Genomic DNA, 16,475 nt, shown 5'->3' on the forward strand with positions numbered 1-16,475 from the left:
ATATTTTCATCATCATCGTCACCCGATGAGCACTGTGTACGATGAGCAACCAATTAACTTCTCAGAGATGTAACAGTCTTTTCAGCTGGGCAGTCTATTTCCCTCTTTCTTCTTCGTTTCCTTTTTAGCCCTTTCCTCGCGGTGCTCTTGAGGTGACTACAGAGGTGTAAGGGAGTTTCTGCTCCATTTCTTTTCCTCAAAACCGATCCTCATTTTTCACGGTCCCCCTAGCTGCGTTCGCGCCTTGAACAGCCTACGCTATCACCCGCTATTCTTAGCTGGGCAGAGTACAGCCGGCCAGATCTTTAGCTGGCGTGTGCGGCGGCCACTTTTTCTGTGCTCCTGCGCTTTTGGATGAAGCAAACTTGTGGAAAGCTCAATATTAATCACGGGCTTAGTGAGCCTGTGCTTAAATTTGATATTTTCGAAAGTTTGCTCCGTCATAAGCTACAAGAGCACGGAAAATGCGGCCGTCACGCACGCAAGCTAAAGATTTGGCCGGCTACTCGGCTTCCTTTGTAACTTTTATGTGACAGCGTAAAGAGCACGCTGAGGAGTGTTCTGGGGGCTCTTGTGTCGCTGTCATATTCGCTGAGGCGGCGGTTTGCGGGGCAAAAATTGCAGGCCACCCCCTCCCCCCCTCCACCCTCCCCCTAAATTGCGTGAGATCTAGCACCAAATGGCTGGTCGCGAGAGTTGCGCCAGCTACCGGTCTAGAACCGAACCGTAAACCAACACTGGCAACGACGTATAGGGGAGTGGCTCACACTATGGATGTCTATTCGGAGCGGCTGTGCTTTCGCGTTGTTATGCGTGATCAGCAATTAAGTGTCCACCTTTAGAGATAACTTTTGGTGTTTTATGTGAAGTAGTGTTCAGTCGCTTCTTTTCACAGCAAGAGCTGTGTATGTATACGTCCTCCGAAAGCTGGATTTTTCGAAAAGTGGCCTCTCTTCTCGATTCACACCTCAATCGGAGCTTGAAGGCAGGGATGAGGAGGGAGTGAATGAAGAGAAGATTACCGGCTTAGTCCATTAATCAGCGAAAGCTTATCGGTATTATCGGCCGATAGGTCTGGAGCGGCAGGCTCATTTTGATGTTTCACAGGCGACTGCCAGGTTGGGCGTCTTACAAGCCCGTATAGACGCCAGGAGGAGGAAAGAATTTTTATTATCCAACAAAAAATGGCATCCCCCACCCTCCCCCCCCTCGGCACTATAGGCCGGGAAGACAGGAGGCACCGCTTTAGATGCTGACCAGGAGGTCTTGTGTCCCGGCGGCCTCTTCAGCCAGTCGGACGAGGCGGAGCTGGAGCTCAGGGTCCGAACCACGCAGCAGGATCTTTTGGGATTCTTTACACTCCCTTTTCAGCACCCTCCCAGGAGAATGTTGGCACTATATATATTATATTATATGGTGGAGGGACCCTCTCAACTCGCAAAGTGTACACCCGTCTGATCTTGCCTACGGGAACGTATGGTTCGCCAGGATCGGGTGTGGGAACGTGTGTGTTTGGAGTCGTCTCCACGCGTCTGCCTGCGTATTATCTAACGACGCGTCTGGTGGGGGTACCAACGCGTTTTCCAATCTTTAATGTGAAGTAATTTCCTCATATTTTACCGTGCGTTCACCGCTTCCTTGCTTGAAGGGGTCCCAGTAGTTCAGTAGTGTAAACCTCGAGCTAGCTCGTGAGCCGCCTCGTAGCCCGGGACGTCGGCATGCGCCGGTGTCCAGATCAACGTAATTTTCCTCGCAGTTTGTCGCTGGTCGAGAATATTAAGGCGAAAGCCTTTGATGCCTCATCGTTGTCGAAAGAAGGTTGTCGAAAGAAGGTTGTCGACAGAAGCTTGTGAGCAGAGGTGTCACGCTTTTCGGTTGGTCGAAATGGTGATGACGTCAGAGTGCGCGGATTCGCAGTCATGAGGTCGTCCACTGAAATAAAAAAATTAAGAAAAAAGAAAAAGAAAAAGTTAAAGGAGAAATAAACAATAACAATAAAATAAACAAAAATAAAAACCAAGAAAGTGGAAAATAAAAATAAAATAGATAAATAAAAAGAAAAGCAAATGAAAGTTGAAAATAAATAACAATGAACATAGGAATAAATATAAAATTAAAAAAGTAACAAAATAAATATAAACAATTCAATGCCAAACACTGCGCCAAGAAAACCTTCCGCCTTCCTGAACTATGAGAGCCAAAGTGCCCCCTGAATTTTTTTCGCCGCCGCGGACGAGATTCAGCCTGCACTAAAAATTTTGACGGCAGTTTTACTGTCGCTTATGATGAAATTTGCTGCCGTGCCGACGCAAGCCACACCTACCGCGACTTCCTCCGCCACTGCAGCGGAGCGCGCCCTTAGGGAGGCAGCCGTAACGGCATTTCCGCAGCCATCTACTGCCGCGGCTACCGGTCGTCCGTCGTGGCCAGTCGCGGCGTTGTTACGACCCAACTTGAGACCCGCGATGATCACGGTGGCGGATTCAGCAGCGGAAATTTCGATATGTCGTTTGACCTCACCAAAAAGGATGACTAGCTGGGAAGTGGCCGGTGGAGCTCTTCCCACGCTCGGCTCGGTGCGAACCACCTTCCCTTATAGAAGCGACCGATGATGGACCGACGACAAGGGAAGAAAGGATTCACCTCGTCTGAGAGGAACCGGAACCCCTCCCTAGATAACAAACACGCAACACTCTGGCGCAGACTACAGACGCACACACTCCCTTCACCCCTTACCCTAATAGCCCATTATCATCCCTCCTTCCCCACTCCGGCATGCACTCTATGCCCAGAACCCGTCGCCTCTTCCCTCCACATCATTTCCCTCTGCCCGGCGGACCCTCCCCCGCGGGACCTAGAGAACCTCAAGACCTGGGAGGACTGGGAGACCCTGCTGCGCTCGGAGGACCCGGCCGTGCAGACCATCGCCACCGGCCGTGCTGCCAGTGTTATGGACCTTTGGAACATAAACACTTGAGTGCAGTGGGGTCGTGCGGGGACCCTGGGGCGTGCCCCGAATTCCTCTGTAAATAAAGTTCTCTCTCTCTCTCTCTCTCTCTCTGCGGCCGCGGCGCCAGCATGTCTACGCCACACCTGTATTCGACAGACACGTGCTGCTTGCAGTGATGTTGCACCGCAGTGCGAAGGAGTTGCGGACTTGCGTTTCCTCCTCGCCTATTCCCACGCATGGACGCTGCACCAGGTGCCTGCGTGCTGTGCTGTGCTTTGACGATCTGTGTGACGTGTTGAATTGCCGCCTGGTGAAAGGGGTGGAGCTTTAGGCTATTTAACCAGCGCCCTAAGTGAGAACGAACGCTCTGGGCCTTGGGTAGTAGGCTCATCCAGTCGCTCGACGTCATGAACTCTTAATTTTTAAGGCGGAAGCCTTTGCCTCATCGTTGTAAGCAGGAGCTGTCGACAGAAATGTCACGCTTTTCAATTGGTCGGAACGGTCGTGACGTCACAGTGCGCGAATTTCAAACGTGGCCAATTGTACTTTGCCTGCTAACCATGCAACCAATTAAAGGGGTCGTATAGTGATGCTCAAAGTAAGTTTGACTGAGTTTAGTTAATTGCTTACTTAACCAATTAGCCTAATTAACCGTTCTAGTCAGACCAGATAAATAAATAAAACTGAGTAGGAAATTGGCCGAGCTTGGGAATCGAACCCCGGTCTCCGGAGTGCGAGTCGAGCACGCTACCACTCCGCCATGCCAGCTTGATGGTTTGGAAAGAACAAACGTGCATCTAGTGAATACGGTGTCTTCGTTCACTCCCATCTTCCTTCCTTCCTCTTACGGCGAGGTTTAGGTGTCCACGGAGATATGAGAGACAGATACATTTCCTTTACTCAAAAACCAATTTACCGACGAGCAAGGCGTATTTGTCCGCGTTCCAGATTGGTCCAAATTGTCGTGACGTCACCGCGCGCGAATTTTCACGGGTGTCCACCGAAATATGTGAGGCAGTTACTGCGCAACTTCCTTTCCTCAAATACAATTTTCGACTAGTGTCTACTGAGATATGTGAGACAGTTACTGCGTAATTTCCTTTCCTCAAATACAATTTTCATTTTCTTCATTACGGCCCCTCTTTCTTCCTTCACTCACACTTCCTCCCTTCCTGTACGGTGCGGCTCAGGTGTCCACCGAGATGACAGAGAATTACAGCCCCATTCCCTTTCCTCAAAAAGCGTTGCGTTTAAAGGGCAACGCATAGCGCCGAACGGTTGGTGGCGTTCCATGGATTCCCTGGCAGCGCTACAACATGCTGTCGCGTTCCGTGCACTTATAAAGGCAAAGATTAAGCGTCATTAATTAGCAGTTAATTAATGCACCAACAGCATGTGAAGCGAACAATCGCGTAGCAGAACGCAGCACTCAGGCTTTCGCCTTTCACCGCTTTAGCCGCTAAAGTTGCTCGTAATTTTTTATTCTTTGCTCTTCTTTTCAAATCTTCATCATGTAAATAAGTGTCTAAAAAAGTGCCATTAAACCTGCTTGTTTTTCGTTTCCCCAACCTTCGAAGCTTCAGACCGTTTCCTCATCCCGGACGAGCCCCCAAGGGAGAAACAACAACTGGCCACGCTACCCGACTTATGATAGCGTCCACATGCGCCGCGACTGGGCCTCTCGCTGTACCGGACAGTAATAGCCTCCGCTCTCTTCTCTCTCCTGATCTTATTATGCTCGGGGCGCATATTCTTAGGTGATGGAGGGATGCTTAGCCACCTCCTGATTCCCTCAACTTCTGCCTCGGGGTGGGGCTTCCTGTCAGGATTGGTTCCTACTTTAGCCAGGATAGCCCTGCCCATTGTCGTGGCGCACATTCTCTCAGTCTGAGATGCGCCCACCGCTTACGCCAGTCCCACCCACGTGTTGTGCATCCCGAGCGGCAGAAGTCGCTCCGTGGATTTGCACATGGGCAGGCCCAGCGCGCTCTTGACGCATCTACATATTAATCCGTCAATGTTCACCTTTTCCGCCGACTTCAAGTCGAGATAAGCCGCACAGTAGCTAACTCTGGTGGATATGAATGCTTGCACCATCCTCATTAAATTCTAAAACGGTCCTGCGAGACGCCCGACCAGTCAGCTTTCGCAGTTTAATGCGCCAAACTTAAATCTATTATTTTTCTTTATATATTTCACGCGCTTCTCACAAAAACACCTCATCAATTCACCGCTGTGGACAATTTGTGCACGCCGAATTGTCGCAACGGAGCCAACCACCTAACTTGACAATAGCTTCATGCTATTCAGCAGGCCACGCGGAGCTGGGCAGGTGCTTTGAGTAAACCGTGCGAACATTTGGGCTGATCCGTCAGTTGTCTAGCACATGTTGCATGCATTACTGTATATATCATGGGCAGCATTAATCTTTAAATATAACTTTCATACCGGTATTTCTTTTAGCGGATGCCTACAGTTATAGTATGCACACTCCGTAGAAACAGCGGCCTATTGTGAGCGTATGCTTCTGTTAAGCAGTCCAGGATCTCGATTCTGATTCGAAGCACGACTAAATAAATGGGTAAATTGGTTTTTGAGGAAAGGAAATGGCGCAGTAACTGTCTCACATATCTCGGCGGACACCTGAACCGCGCCGTAAGGGAAGGGAGGAAGGTGGGAGTGAAAGACGACTACCTTGGCGCATTCCTGTATAAAATACTGGCGTCGTACAGTATCTGGTCTCGCTTCGGCGAGCGCGGCTTCGGCCGCTTATCTGATTTTTTCAGCAGCGTCCGTTCCGGCGGACGCAGTTGTTGCTGCGACGCGCGTCTTTTCTTCCCTTTTTCTCTTTCCTCTGATCTCTTACCTCTCCTCTATCTGCACGTTGGCAGCGGTGGTGGCTTGGCTAGAGCCAGTAGCAGGCCCGTGCAATTTCCTTTTCATACTTCTCTCAGTCACAACAACACAACAACAACAAGAAGTTAATTTCGCGGCGTATGCATGCAATTTACAGCTTTTTCAAAGCCTATGTGATTAAAGTTTTAAAGCGACAGATTTAATGCTCCCGTCATTAGAAAAGGAGGCGTCGGCGTTATGTCGACAAACCTATGTGACGCCAGCGGTGTGTCTAAACCTTACACCGTGGTCTAAACGTTCTGGAAGCGTTTCATGATCCTCTTTACTTGACGTTAAAGCCCCTAAAAAAACTAAAGTAGCGACAAGACGCCCTCCCTCTTCGCTCCTCCTCCCCCGCGCGCCGGGCGAACGACTTTTGTTTTCTTTGTGATTTCATGTGACTGCTGTGGCGACCTCTAGCCCGCTCCGAAGGAACTAACGCCCCTTTTGGTTGCGCTGGATTCCCGTGCTTGCCGAGTTCTTCTCTATGTCTCCGCACTAGCCATGCGTTCCGCTGCATAAATACATCGGTGACTTAGGATAAACATTTGCATGCTTCACTGAATCGTCTAAAGGCAAAAATGAGCAGGCATAGATGGATTGTTTTGGTAGAGCCGCACGCGCACCGTGTCCGGGTGCGCCGGGCTTTATGCGGCGTGCCAAGTTTGATATCGAGAGTGGGGCGTGCATTGAACGTGACCGTGAATCACGAGGCCGTAGAATGAATTGGCGGTGATCTGTTTTGGTGAAGAGGAGTATGCAAACAGAACGACCGTCCCCGCCGGAACGCTGGACGTGCTACAACGGATGCCCAGGTTTGACATTCGAAAAGACACCTGCAAGTGAAGGCATTATAAATGCCTGTAGTTCATCCGCTCTTTAGTGGCTTTCGGTTTTGGTCTGCTGCAGTGTATCGCGGACCAGGTTAGACGCTTGAGGGAGTGCTCGAAATACGGTATGAAGGCCACGCTACGTCTGAACTTATCTGTGCCTCCCCTAATGTTCTCTCGCGTGCATGAACTGTAACGATATAGACTTCGGCATTAAAATTTTCTTTGGAATAGTGACTTAGTAAAGAGAAAACCTACCTCGCAAATATCCTTCGCCTGCCAGCAATGGGATAATGCAGTTCTTCGTAAATGTTTCATCGGCATCAGTCATTTAGTGAGAAGCAAAACCTACCTCGTTTTTAACACATCTGTCCGATAATCTTCCATATTCGTATAGTCGCTATTAGAGCACTGCACGGACCTTAATTATTCACGCGTCCCGAGCCCGTCAACCTTTCTCGTTACCTGCCCCAGCCCGGCCCGATTTTTTTCGATATAGGCCCGAACCCGGCCCGGCCCGCGAGGTAGACATGGCCGCCTCAGGCTCGGAAACAGCCCAAGTACTAAATGCACATCGGTAAAGCCAAAGCCTTTTGTTATATGGATCTCATTTAAAAAAAAAGCGGCTACAAAACTTTTAAAAATGGAGATAATGGGGGCCTCACTGTGGGCAACGTTAACAAAAAAAAAACGTTTTAGCATTAATAAAAGAGGTTATCACAGACTTTCTCGCATTCGTAGCCTCCTTCTAACTAGTTAGGCGTCAAGGGTAAGCGAGAATGCGGAAGTGATGTTACAAAGTATGTGACAGGAAACGCGCGGCGCACTTACGATGGGCACTATCACGCATACCCACAGCTATCCACAGCTACTGGTCATATTTCGAGAGTAAACGCAAGCCAGCGCGTGCTCGCTGGTGTTTCCACCAGCTATGCCTACGGTGCCTTGATGCATATCGGCGCGATAATTCTCTTTTTGCCATTTTCTGTAATATATATATATATATATATATATATATATATATATATATATATATATATATATATATATATATATATATATATATATATATATATATATATAGCATAAGCATAAGAGGGTTCTCACACAGCTTCCACCCTCGCCGTTCGATGGCGTTCTGCGTCACACCAGCGGTAACCCAGGACGTTCCACGTCCGCCGCTTACGAACATGGGTGGCGCTGATGAACACCCTCAAGGTTAGGTTATTTGTAAACATAAATACCCCCGAAAGCAGAAGGTTTGACAGCCGTCGCCGTAGCTCAGAGGTAGAGCACCGGACGCGTAATTCGGAGGTCGTGGGTTCGGATCCCACCGGCGGCAGGTGGTTGTTTTTTCTTCTGCTTTTTTTCCTTCTGCTTTTCTAATCAATTAGCTTTAAGCGACAGTAATATTCTTGCTTGATCAACACCACAAAAAAATAAATAATAAAAAAAAACCCTGTGCTCCTTGGTTTCTGTGGCTGTTGGCTTCTCTCATATTTATAACGAGCCCCTCATTCCCCTTCCCTTGTTTGCTTAATTGCTTAGCGAGGGCCTCGGTTCTGGCAGCCTTGATGCCATAGGAAGCATAAGAGGGTTCTCACACAGCTTCCACCCTCGCCGTTCGATGGCGTTCTACGTCACACCAGCGGTAACCCAGGACGTTCCACGTCCGCCGCTTACGAACATGGGTGGCGCTGATGAACACTCTCAAGGTTAGGTTATTTGTAAACATAAATACCCCCGAAAGCAGAAGGTTTGACAGCCGTCGCCGTAGCTCAGAGGTAGAGCACCGGACGCGTAATTCGGAGGTCGTGGGTTCGGATCCCACCGGCGGCAGGTGGTTGTTTTTTCTTCTGCTTTTCTAATCAATTAGCTTTAAGCGACAGTAATATTCTTACTTGATCAACACCACAAAAAAATAAATAATTAAAAAAAACCCTGTGCTCCTTGGTTTCTGTGGCTGTTGGCTTCTCTCATATATATAATATATATATATATATATATAAAGGTCTCCGGAAATTTCGACCACCTGGGGTTCTTTAACGTGCACTGACATCGCACAGGCCCGTGTGCTATGCGATGTCAGTGCACGTTAAAGAACCCCAGGTGGTCGAAATTTCCGGAGACCTTCACTACGGCGTCCCTCATAGCCTTAGTTGCTTCGGGACGTTAAACCCTAATAAACCAAACCACACACACATATATAAATAGATATAACATAAACGCACGCACGCGCGTGACTGCAGAATGTAACGCGTGCGCTTCACCATGTCAGAGCGCAGTTTGATCTGCGCTTATAGTACGCACTCTACAGTTAGACGTGCGCCTCGCGTCTTAAGTGCCGCGAAATTGCCTCCTTTTCTCCCTGCCGGTGTGGCGGTCTTTGGCGCGGCCCTGCCGCCCCGGTAGACGCGGTCGCTGTTCGGACTTAGCCGATCGGGAGCCTTCGCCCCGGTAGACGCTTACACGTTTGCGTGCGTGCAATCACGATGAGCTCAACGCAAGCGCCCTTATGTCGAGCTTATTGCGGCCATACGCTCGATCGCGAACAAACCACTGCACAGCGTACCTTGAAAAAAAAAAAGAAAAGGAAAACTCAGCAGCTATTGAAAGCACGTCACTTACATCGCAAAGTCTGGTCGATGGCGTTGCGTTAAAATTCGCCCGGCCAATTTTGTGTAACCAAACCTTCCTCCCGCCCGCGTCGGTTTTCGATGATGGGATCGGGAAGAAGCGCTTTCCACCGTCGTGACGGTTCTTGCACCCGAAGGCGCAGCTGCTCGTCATGCCGCACAGATAGACGGCTTGAAGTTAGGTTACTGACACACGTTCCGAGCAAAACAAAAGCCGCTGTTCTTCACAGCAAGCAAAAGCGCAGTGTCCGCAACGACGCCTGCCGAACCTACGGTGCGCGGTTGGAGCGGACAATATGGCGTCCGCGGCGGCGTAAAGCGCGGGTTTAAAGGGCTTCTGCGCGCGAAACCATCGACCAATGGGAAGAGGCGACGGGCGCTGGAGAGGGAGAGGCGGCGCTCTGCAAAGGTTGTCGCTACTTTAAAAATTTCCAGGGGCTTTACTTGACGTGGCATACTGGCGCCGGCATGCGGCGGCCACCGGAAAGTCCCCTTGATCCGACGTACGCCGATGCCCCAACAGATGGCACACGAGCAGTTTCTTAGTTCTGAGTCGTCTCCACGCGACTGCCGGCACATAATATAACGACGGGTCTGGTGCAGGTTCCAGGCTAAAAATTGGTGTTTGAGGAAAGGAAATGGCGCAGTATCTGTCTCACACATCTCGGCGGACACCTGAACCGCGCCGCAAGGAAAGGGAGGAAGGTGAGAGTGAAAGAAGAGAGAGAGAAAGAGATGCCGTAGTCGAGGTCCCCGGAATGATTTCGACCACCTGGGCATCTTTAACGTGTACTGACATCGCACAGCACACGGGCGCCTCTTGCGTTTCGTTTCCACCGAAACGCGGTCGCCGCGGTCGGGTTCGAACCCGGGTTCTCCGGCTCGGTAGACGAGCGCCTTATCACTGAGCCACAGCGGCGGGTCAATACCAGCTTACGTTAATAATATTAATAATAGTTGGTTTTTGAGGAAAGGAAATGGCGCACTATCTGTCTCAGATCTCGGTGGACACCCGAACCGCGCCATTAGGGAAGGAAGGAACGTGGGAGTGAAAGAGGGAAGGGAGAAATAGGTGCCGTAGTGGAAGTCTGCGGAATAATTTCAACCACCTGGGATCTTTAACGCGGCCGCCGCGGACGGTTTTGAGTCGGAGTACTGCGGCTCGGTAGACGAGCGCCTTAACCACTTCGCCACCGCGGCGGATTTCAGCTCACGTTCCAAACTGTAATGTTGAGTAATTTTGCCATACTTTTTTGTCATGCAATTTCCTTTCGTCAAAAACCGATTTCCAATTGTCCATTACCGTTTTTAACTGGTGGTGGATGTGTCTACCTGTTAAAACCTGCTTTCACACAATATTTCGTGCTTGTTTTTCTTTTTTCTTCCAGAAAGCCTCTTCTCGAGCTCTCACTACTGCCTGAGCGCGGTGAATGAAGAAGAAGGAGTATGCGCACAGGGGCGCCATTACGTTTCAGTGTCGGAGACACAATTACCGCTCTCTCCTCGACCCATCCGAACAACGCGTACTACGTCGACAGATTTTGCCTTTCACCCTCAGCAGCCTGGTCTTTTCGTAGTGGGTGAGCACAACGGGTGAGCAGAACCAGCGCTCCTGAACTTTCTGAATTCAAAGAATAGGCCGTCACTGAAATAGACGTAGGCTACGCGTCTCGAGGACACACTCTACCGCCTCTAGTGTCCCGTAAGGCAACCAGTTGGTCTTGATGTCGATATGGACGGTGCTAGACTACCTTTCTTTCTCTTGTCTGAGCCATTTGAATACTGACCGAATTTCTGGTTGTTCCCCGGCTGGTATGAACCTTTATCTTTATTAGGCCAACACGAGCAATTTTCCAGAAGTCTCCTTCGTCAAGCAGGTATTGTGCATCTCACTTCAGGTTGTAGCGCGCAGGCCTAAATGTCTCTTGAAGAAATTTCAGTCTGGCCTCCAAGTCCATGTCTTTCTTCTCCATAGACACTTTATACTGCGTATAAGGAGGCCTAACAATAATAGGTCGGAGAATGATACTTGGAGGTCTCTCTTAGATCGAACAACTGTACTTCGCTTGCCGGAAAACGTTTGTCTGTAGCTTCAGGGGCTAGGAACCGTGTTTTCAACCTGATCCCTGAGCCATTGGTAAAAGGGTCAGACCAGCTCGCTGTTGTAGTAACTTGCTTATCTGACTGCCCATTATCTACAGTCATGAATGGATGTAACACATTCTCGCAACTCCCAGGTGGTCGAAATTTCCGGAGCCCACCACTACGGCGTCTCTCATAGCCTTAGTTGCTTTGGGACGTTAAACCCCATAAACCATAAACCATAAACCACATGCTCGCAACTCTAATTATGTTTACGCCCAAATTCCGGAGGTGGCTCATTTACGGGCCTACAAACATCAGACTTAGTTTCAAATAGCCAAGAACTAAAGGTGAACACACCAGAGCTCTATCATCATCGATGAAAAGCAATGCAGAGTAATGACATAACATCAGTGTTTGTTACTAAAAGGCTATCGCTGCCCCTTCTATTTCTTCGACAACTACTACACGGACACTGTAAACAGCGAAAGAACTCCATGCTACGGCTATGTATAGAAATTAGTGGTCTCGTTTTTGTGTTAATTCCGGAACAACATGTCTTCCGAATTTCGTATTGTGCCTCGTATACTTGAATTTCGTAAATTTCGTACAGTATAGTATAGTATAGTGTTGTATAGTATAGTATAGTATAGTATAGTATAGTATAGTATAGTATAGTATAGTATAGTATAGTATAGTATAGTATAGTATAGTATAGTATAGTATAGTATAGTATAGTATAGTATAGTGTTGTATAGTGTTGTATAGTACGAGGGGGTACCCAAAAGAAACCGGAATAATTTTTTGAATCGGCAAAGCTTCTGTGGTACCGCGTTTTGCCGCTAGGAGCGCATAGAACGAACATTTCAGAGTCAGTAAGCCGAGTGCCGTCGCTGAAGGAGGTCAGACTAGTTTAGGCAGAGTTTTAGAGTGACGACTGTTTTGTGTGAGCGTCGTTTTTGCAATGGCTGATGTTCGTGAACAGCGTGCGCCGGTGAAATTCTGATTTTTTCTCGGAAAAAGTGGAACGGAAACTCTTGAAATATTCAGAAAGACGTTCAAGGACGATGCTATGGGGACAACTTAAGTGTTCCTGAATTAAATCCTGAGCAAAACAACAGTCATGCCAATGGAAAACTTCAAATTCACCTCGCCTCAAGAAAGCTCGTCAGGTGAAACGAAATCTCGAAACAATGTTGATTTGTTTTTTCGACGTGAGAGGAGTCGTCCATTCAGAATTTGTTCCGCAGGGTCAGACAGTTAACCTGGCTTTCTGCTTGGATGTTTGAAAAGATTGGGTAACAGTGTTCGGTGGAAGCGGCCTGATTTGTGGGAGACGGGTGACTGGTTTTTCCACCATGGCAATGCCCCAACTCACACAGCCCTGTCTGTACGACAAATTCGGACCAAAAATGGCATGACCTCTGTTCCTCAACCCTCATACTCACCCGACCTTGCCACGTGCTACTTTCTTTGTTTCGTAGAATGAAAAGACAGGTGAATGGAAAGCGTTTTGCTGATGTTGCTGAGGTGAAGAAAAAAACGACGGAGGGACTGTCAAGCATCACAAAAGATGAATTTAAACAATGTTTTGAAAAATGGAATGAAAGATTCGACAAACGTATTATTGTAAGTGGAGAGTACTTTGAAAGATATTAAAGGTCTGTGCTTAAAATGTGAACAAATAAGTTCAAACAAAAATAAGTCCGGTTTCTTTTGGGTACCCCCTCGTATACTATAGTGTTGTATAGTACAGTATAGTGTAGTCTAGGCATATTTTTTTGCGAGAATCATCTGTATTATAATGAACTGTTGCTTTGTTTTTCTCTTCCAGTTTCAGGATACACCTCAAAGTTTAGGAACACCATGATAATCAGTGATGTCCCGACGCCCTATGAGTCCTTACCATCAGGTAAGCTTCGATTAATCCCGGCAGGCTTCACTGGGGTTTGCCTCAAAATAACGCGTAAGCAATTTTGTTAGCTGTTTTTCTGCAGGTGGACGTAGAAACGATATTTTGATAGAAGTTTCGAGGTTTCACCTGTGTATATAGCGTCGCGAGGTAGACGTGAACGGCTTCCCTTTAGTTGTACTTTTTATCGTTTTCAGGGTACGCCTCAAAGTTCAGGAACACCATGATAATCAGCGACGTCCCCACGCCCTATGAGTCATCACCATCAGGTAAGCTTCGAAGAATGGTGGCACGCTGGACTGGAGCTTACCTGAAATAACGCGTAAGCAGCGTTGTATAGCGTTTTTCTACATGCGCACATAGAAAAGAAGTTCCGAGGTTCCGCCTGTGGATAAAACTTCTCAAGACAGACGTGAACGGCTTCGCTTTAGTTCTGCTTTCTATCGCTTCCAGACGCGGACTACAACCAGTTACTGGATCTCTCGGGTAAGTACGATTTTGTCATTTGCACATCTATTCACTATGGAAAGTTCACTTCGATTTGAACTCCTCCAGCCTTGACGTAGTGACATCGTTCTTGGTTCGTTCCTTAAACTCGCATAACTTCTGCTTGGAACATCGCCGACAAGGATTTTTCGAACAGTCGGAGGATTAAAACATCATTCGACGAGTTCTTGGCTTTATTTTTAAGTTCTACTCCAGAAGCATATTTTTGCAGCCGCGCTATCCGTGATCACGTTTGCCAGTTACATTTTTCGACGGCAAGAGGTCCCTCTTCTGCCGCTCCAGCATTGCTCACGCAACTTCTTTGCCGCCATTTCAGTGAGAGAAAAAGAGTAAGTAGAGGCTCAGCCTTGGGCACAGCCCCGTGCTTTGGTGGGGACATTCCATGCGATGGTACGAGTGCATGATACAGAGATAGGGAGCGATGAAGGGCATGAATAAGGGACATGCAGCGTGACATGCGTATCATGTAGCCTCACGGAATTTATCATTATTTGCTGTTCGATTTGGCGCGCAATGTCTGCCGGCTGTGGTCTCCATACGGCGCACTGTGCCACCAGAGAGAGGCGAGTGGTGTGGAATAGGGGATAAAGGACACCGGGATACGCACATCAGCTGCAGTCGAAACCCATAGTTTTATTATTATACGGTGGATCGAGCCATTACTGGGAAGGGGAAATTTGGGATGACGTGATGTAATGTGTAGCAATGAAATTGTCACAATAGAGGTTTATTTTGCACCACCACGCAGGATCTCCGATACCCACGGGAGGATCAAGGGCTTCACCTACTGCCTGCTTTTCATCATAGCCGTTGGATTGGCCGTCTTCATCTTCTTCGCAGCTATGGAAAGCGGTGAGAACAGTTACGGGAGTGAATAGAAACGATGACCCTATGTGCGACGTAATCGTCGTCATTAGGGTATTGCACTGCCGGGAACACATAACTTGTGAAGCTATTGTTCTGACGCCTATCTTGTCATCCACATGATAAATTTGCTGTCTTGCTCATAAACGGCGCCGGTTAGTGTACACAGGTAGCGCTACCTACGAATTTCTTCGCTGTTTCTTTACCCAATATTTCTCGCATTTGAATACTTTACACATTGAACGATCATGGGGTGTTCTATATTGCGCGTTCATGACAGGTAGCACGCGAGATGCCAATGAAATGTTGCAATGGGTGCTAAGGTCGTCGGCTGCCAAGAACGACCGTTGTTGACTGCGCTCGAATTCAGGAGAAAATCTGCAACCCTCAGGAATCCAGAACACTAGTCTGGAAAAATTATGGACGAAAAGGACGAAATAATCTCAGGAGATGAGCAAATCCAGAATAAATTTTGGGAGTGCAGGAACAAAAGGATAGTCATAACGTGTTTCTTTTTTATAGTTGAAAACTGAAAAAGTGATTCAAGCCGTTGAGAAAGCACAGATTGCACGTAGCGCTTTTGTAGATCTTTTTTCTACAGTGGCACTTCAGCTTCTTAAAAATACCGCTACATCAGCCGGACAGTAAGTTTCGAAGCTTATATGTTTACATTCCATATCGGGCTGGTTTCCTGCAGGTGAAAGCTCCGGCGAAGGCACTGACGTCGAGGTCATCGGAGGCAGCGGAATAGGTATGTGTGCTGCTGGGATGATGATGATGATGATAAGCATGACGCACCGGTGGCAAATGGACCATTCGAATACGCCCCACTTCCAGAACTAGCAAGTCGCGAAAGACTGATTGCTACGACGTTTATTCGACGAACTCAATGCAAATGCACCTCCTTCTTTAACATGTAGGTGATAGAGGCAGCTGTGAAAATACCGTGGCAATGAAGAATTCATAGAACGCGAAGTAGAAGAAATAGATGTTGTCCGATTACTTACAGCAAGCGTGGCCGCATAGATCCCTCCTCTCGAATGTTATATTGTCTTCATATAGACAGAAACAGGAAGTAAATTCTAATGCGGCCAGTTTCAACAGACTGTGGCGCCATCTGTTGAGCGCGGACAGAAGCACAACTTTCGGACCGCCACGCGAGGCGGCACAACACAGGGCGCATATGGGAGCAGCTGCCCAACGGCACTTCGTAAGAGCTGCACGACACCGTAATGAAAGATATAACTTGCAGGGACCGAATTTGTTATGCGACTTTCATCCAGGCCATCGTGTCCATTGACAATGGTTTTAGCTGGCGTCTTGTCCATCACCGGAGCAAATGCCTCTAGTGAGTGCAAAAACAATGGCATGCGAGTATCTTATACCACGTTTTGTTAGTAGTCCGCGAAACGATGAGGTAGCCTTCAAGAATGCAACGAGCGTTGCAACAAACTGCTCACATGCATTTCTGCTATTTGAACGTTAATGCGGGAATGCCTGCACAGATAGTCAGGTCTGATATGCTTTTGTCAAATCCTCCGAGGCTGGCACTTGTTGCGAGCCACGAATTACTGAAATGCGTAGCCGCGATGTTACAAAATCCGGAGTATACGATTATTCGGGGAACCCTGAAGAATCGTTACCCTTTTATACCGCACCTGAGCAGTCGAGCTGCAAATGCAAGCAGTCGGTTGCAAGAACAAAACTTGACTCATGGCGGATCTTCCCACTCGGATCAGATTCATTGGCTCCTATCGATCACAACGGCAGCCACCGCGCTACGTAGGCGCGACCACATA

General features: G+C 48.1%; 1 long non-coding RNA gene across 1 annotated transcript; it reads left to right on the forward strand.

The window, feature by feature from the left end:
• The first annotated feature begins 10,857 nt into the window (after nucleotides 1–10,857).
• On the forward strand, nucleotides 10,858–14,665 carry LOC149332242 (uncharacterized). Its single transcript, XR_016284881.1, has 5 exons — nucleotides 10,858–10,904; nucleotides 13,234–13,305; nucleotides 13,503–13,574; nucleotides 13,759–13,791; nucleotides 14,561–14,665. It is a non-coding gene; the product is annotated as an uncharacterized LOC149332242 (long non-coding RNA).
• The last annotated feature ends 1,810 nt before the right edge of the window (nucleotides 14,666–16,475 follow it).

Source organism: Amblyomma mixtum, chromosome 8, assembly GCF_055824585.1.
Source record: "Amblyomma mixtum isolate Tamu chromosome 8, ASM5582458v1, whole genome shotgun sequence".
NCBI lineage: Eukaryota > Metazoa > Arthropoda > Arachnida > Ixodida > Ixodidae > Amblyomma > Amblyomma mixtum.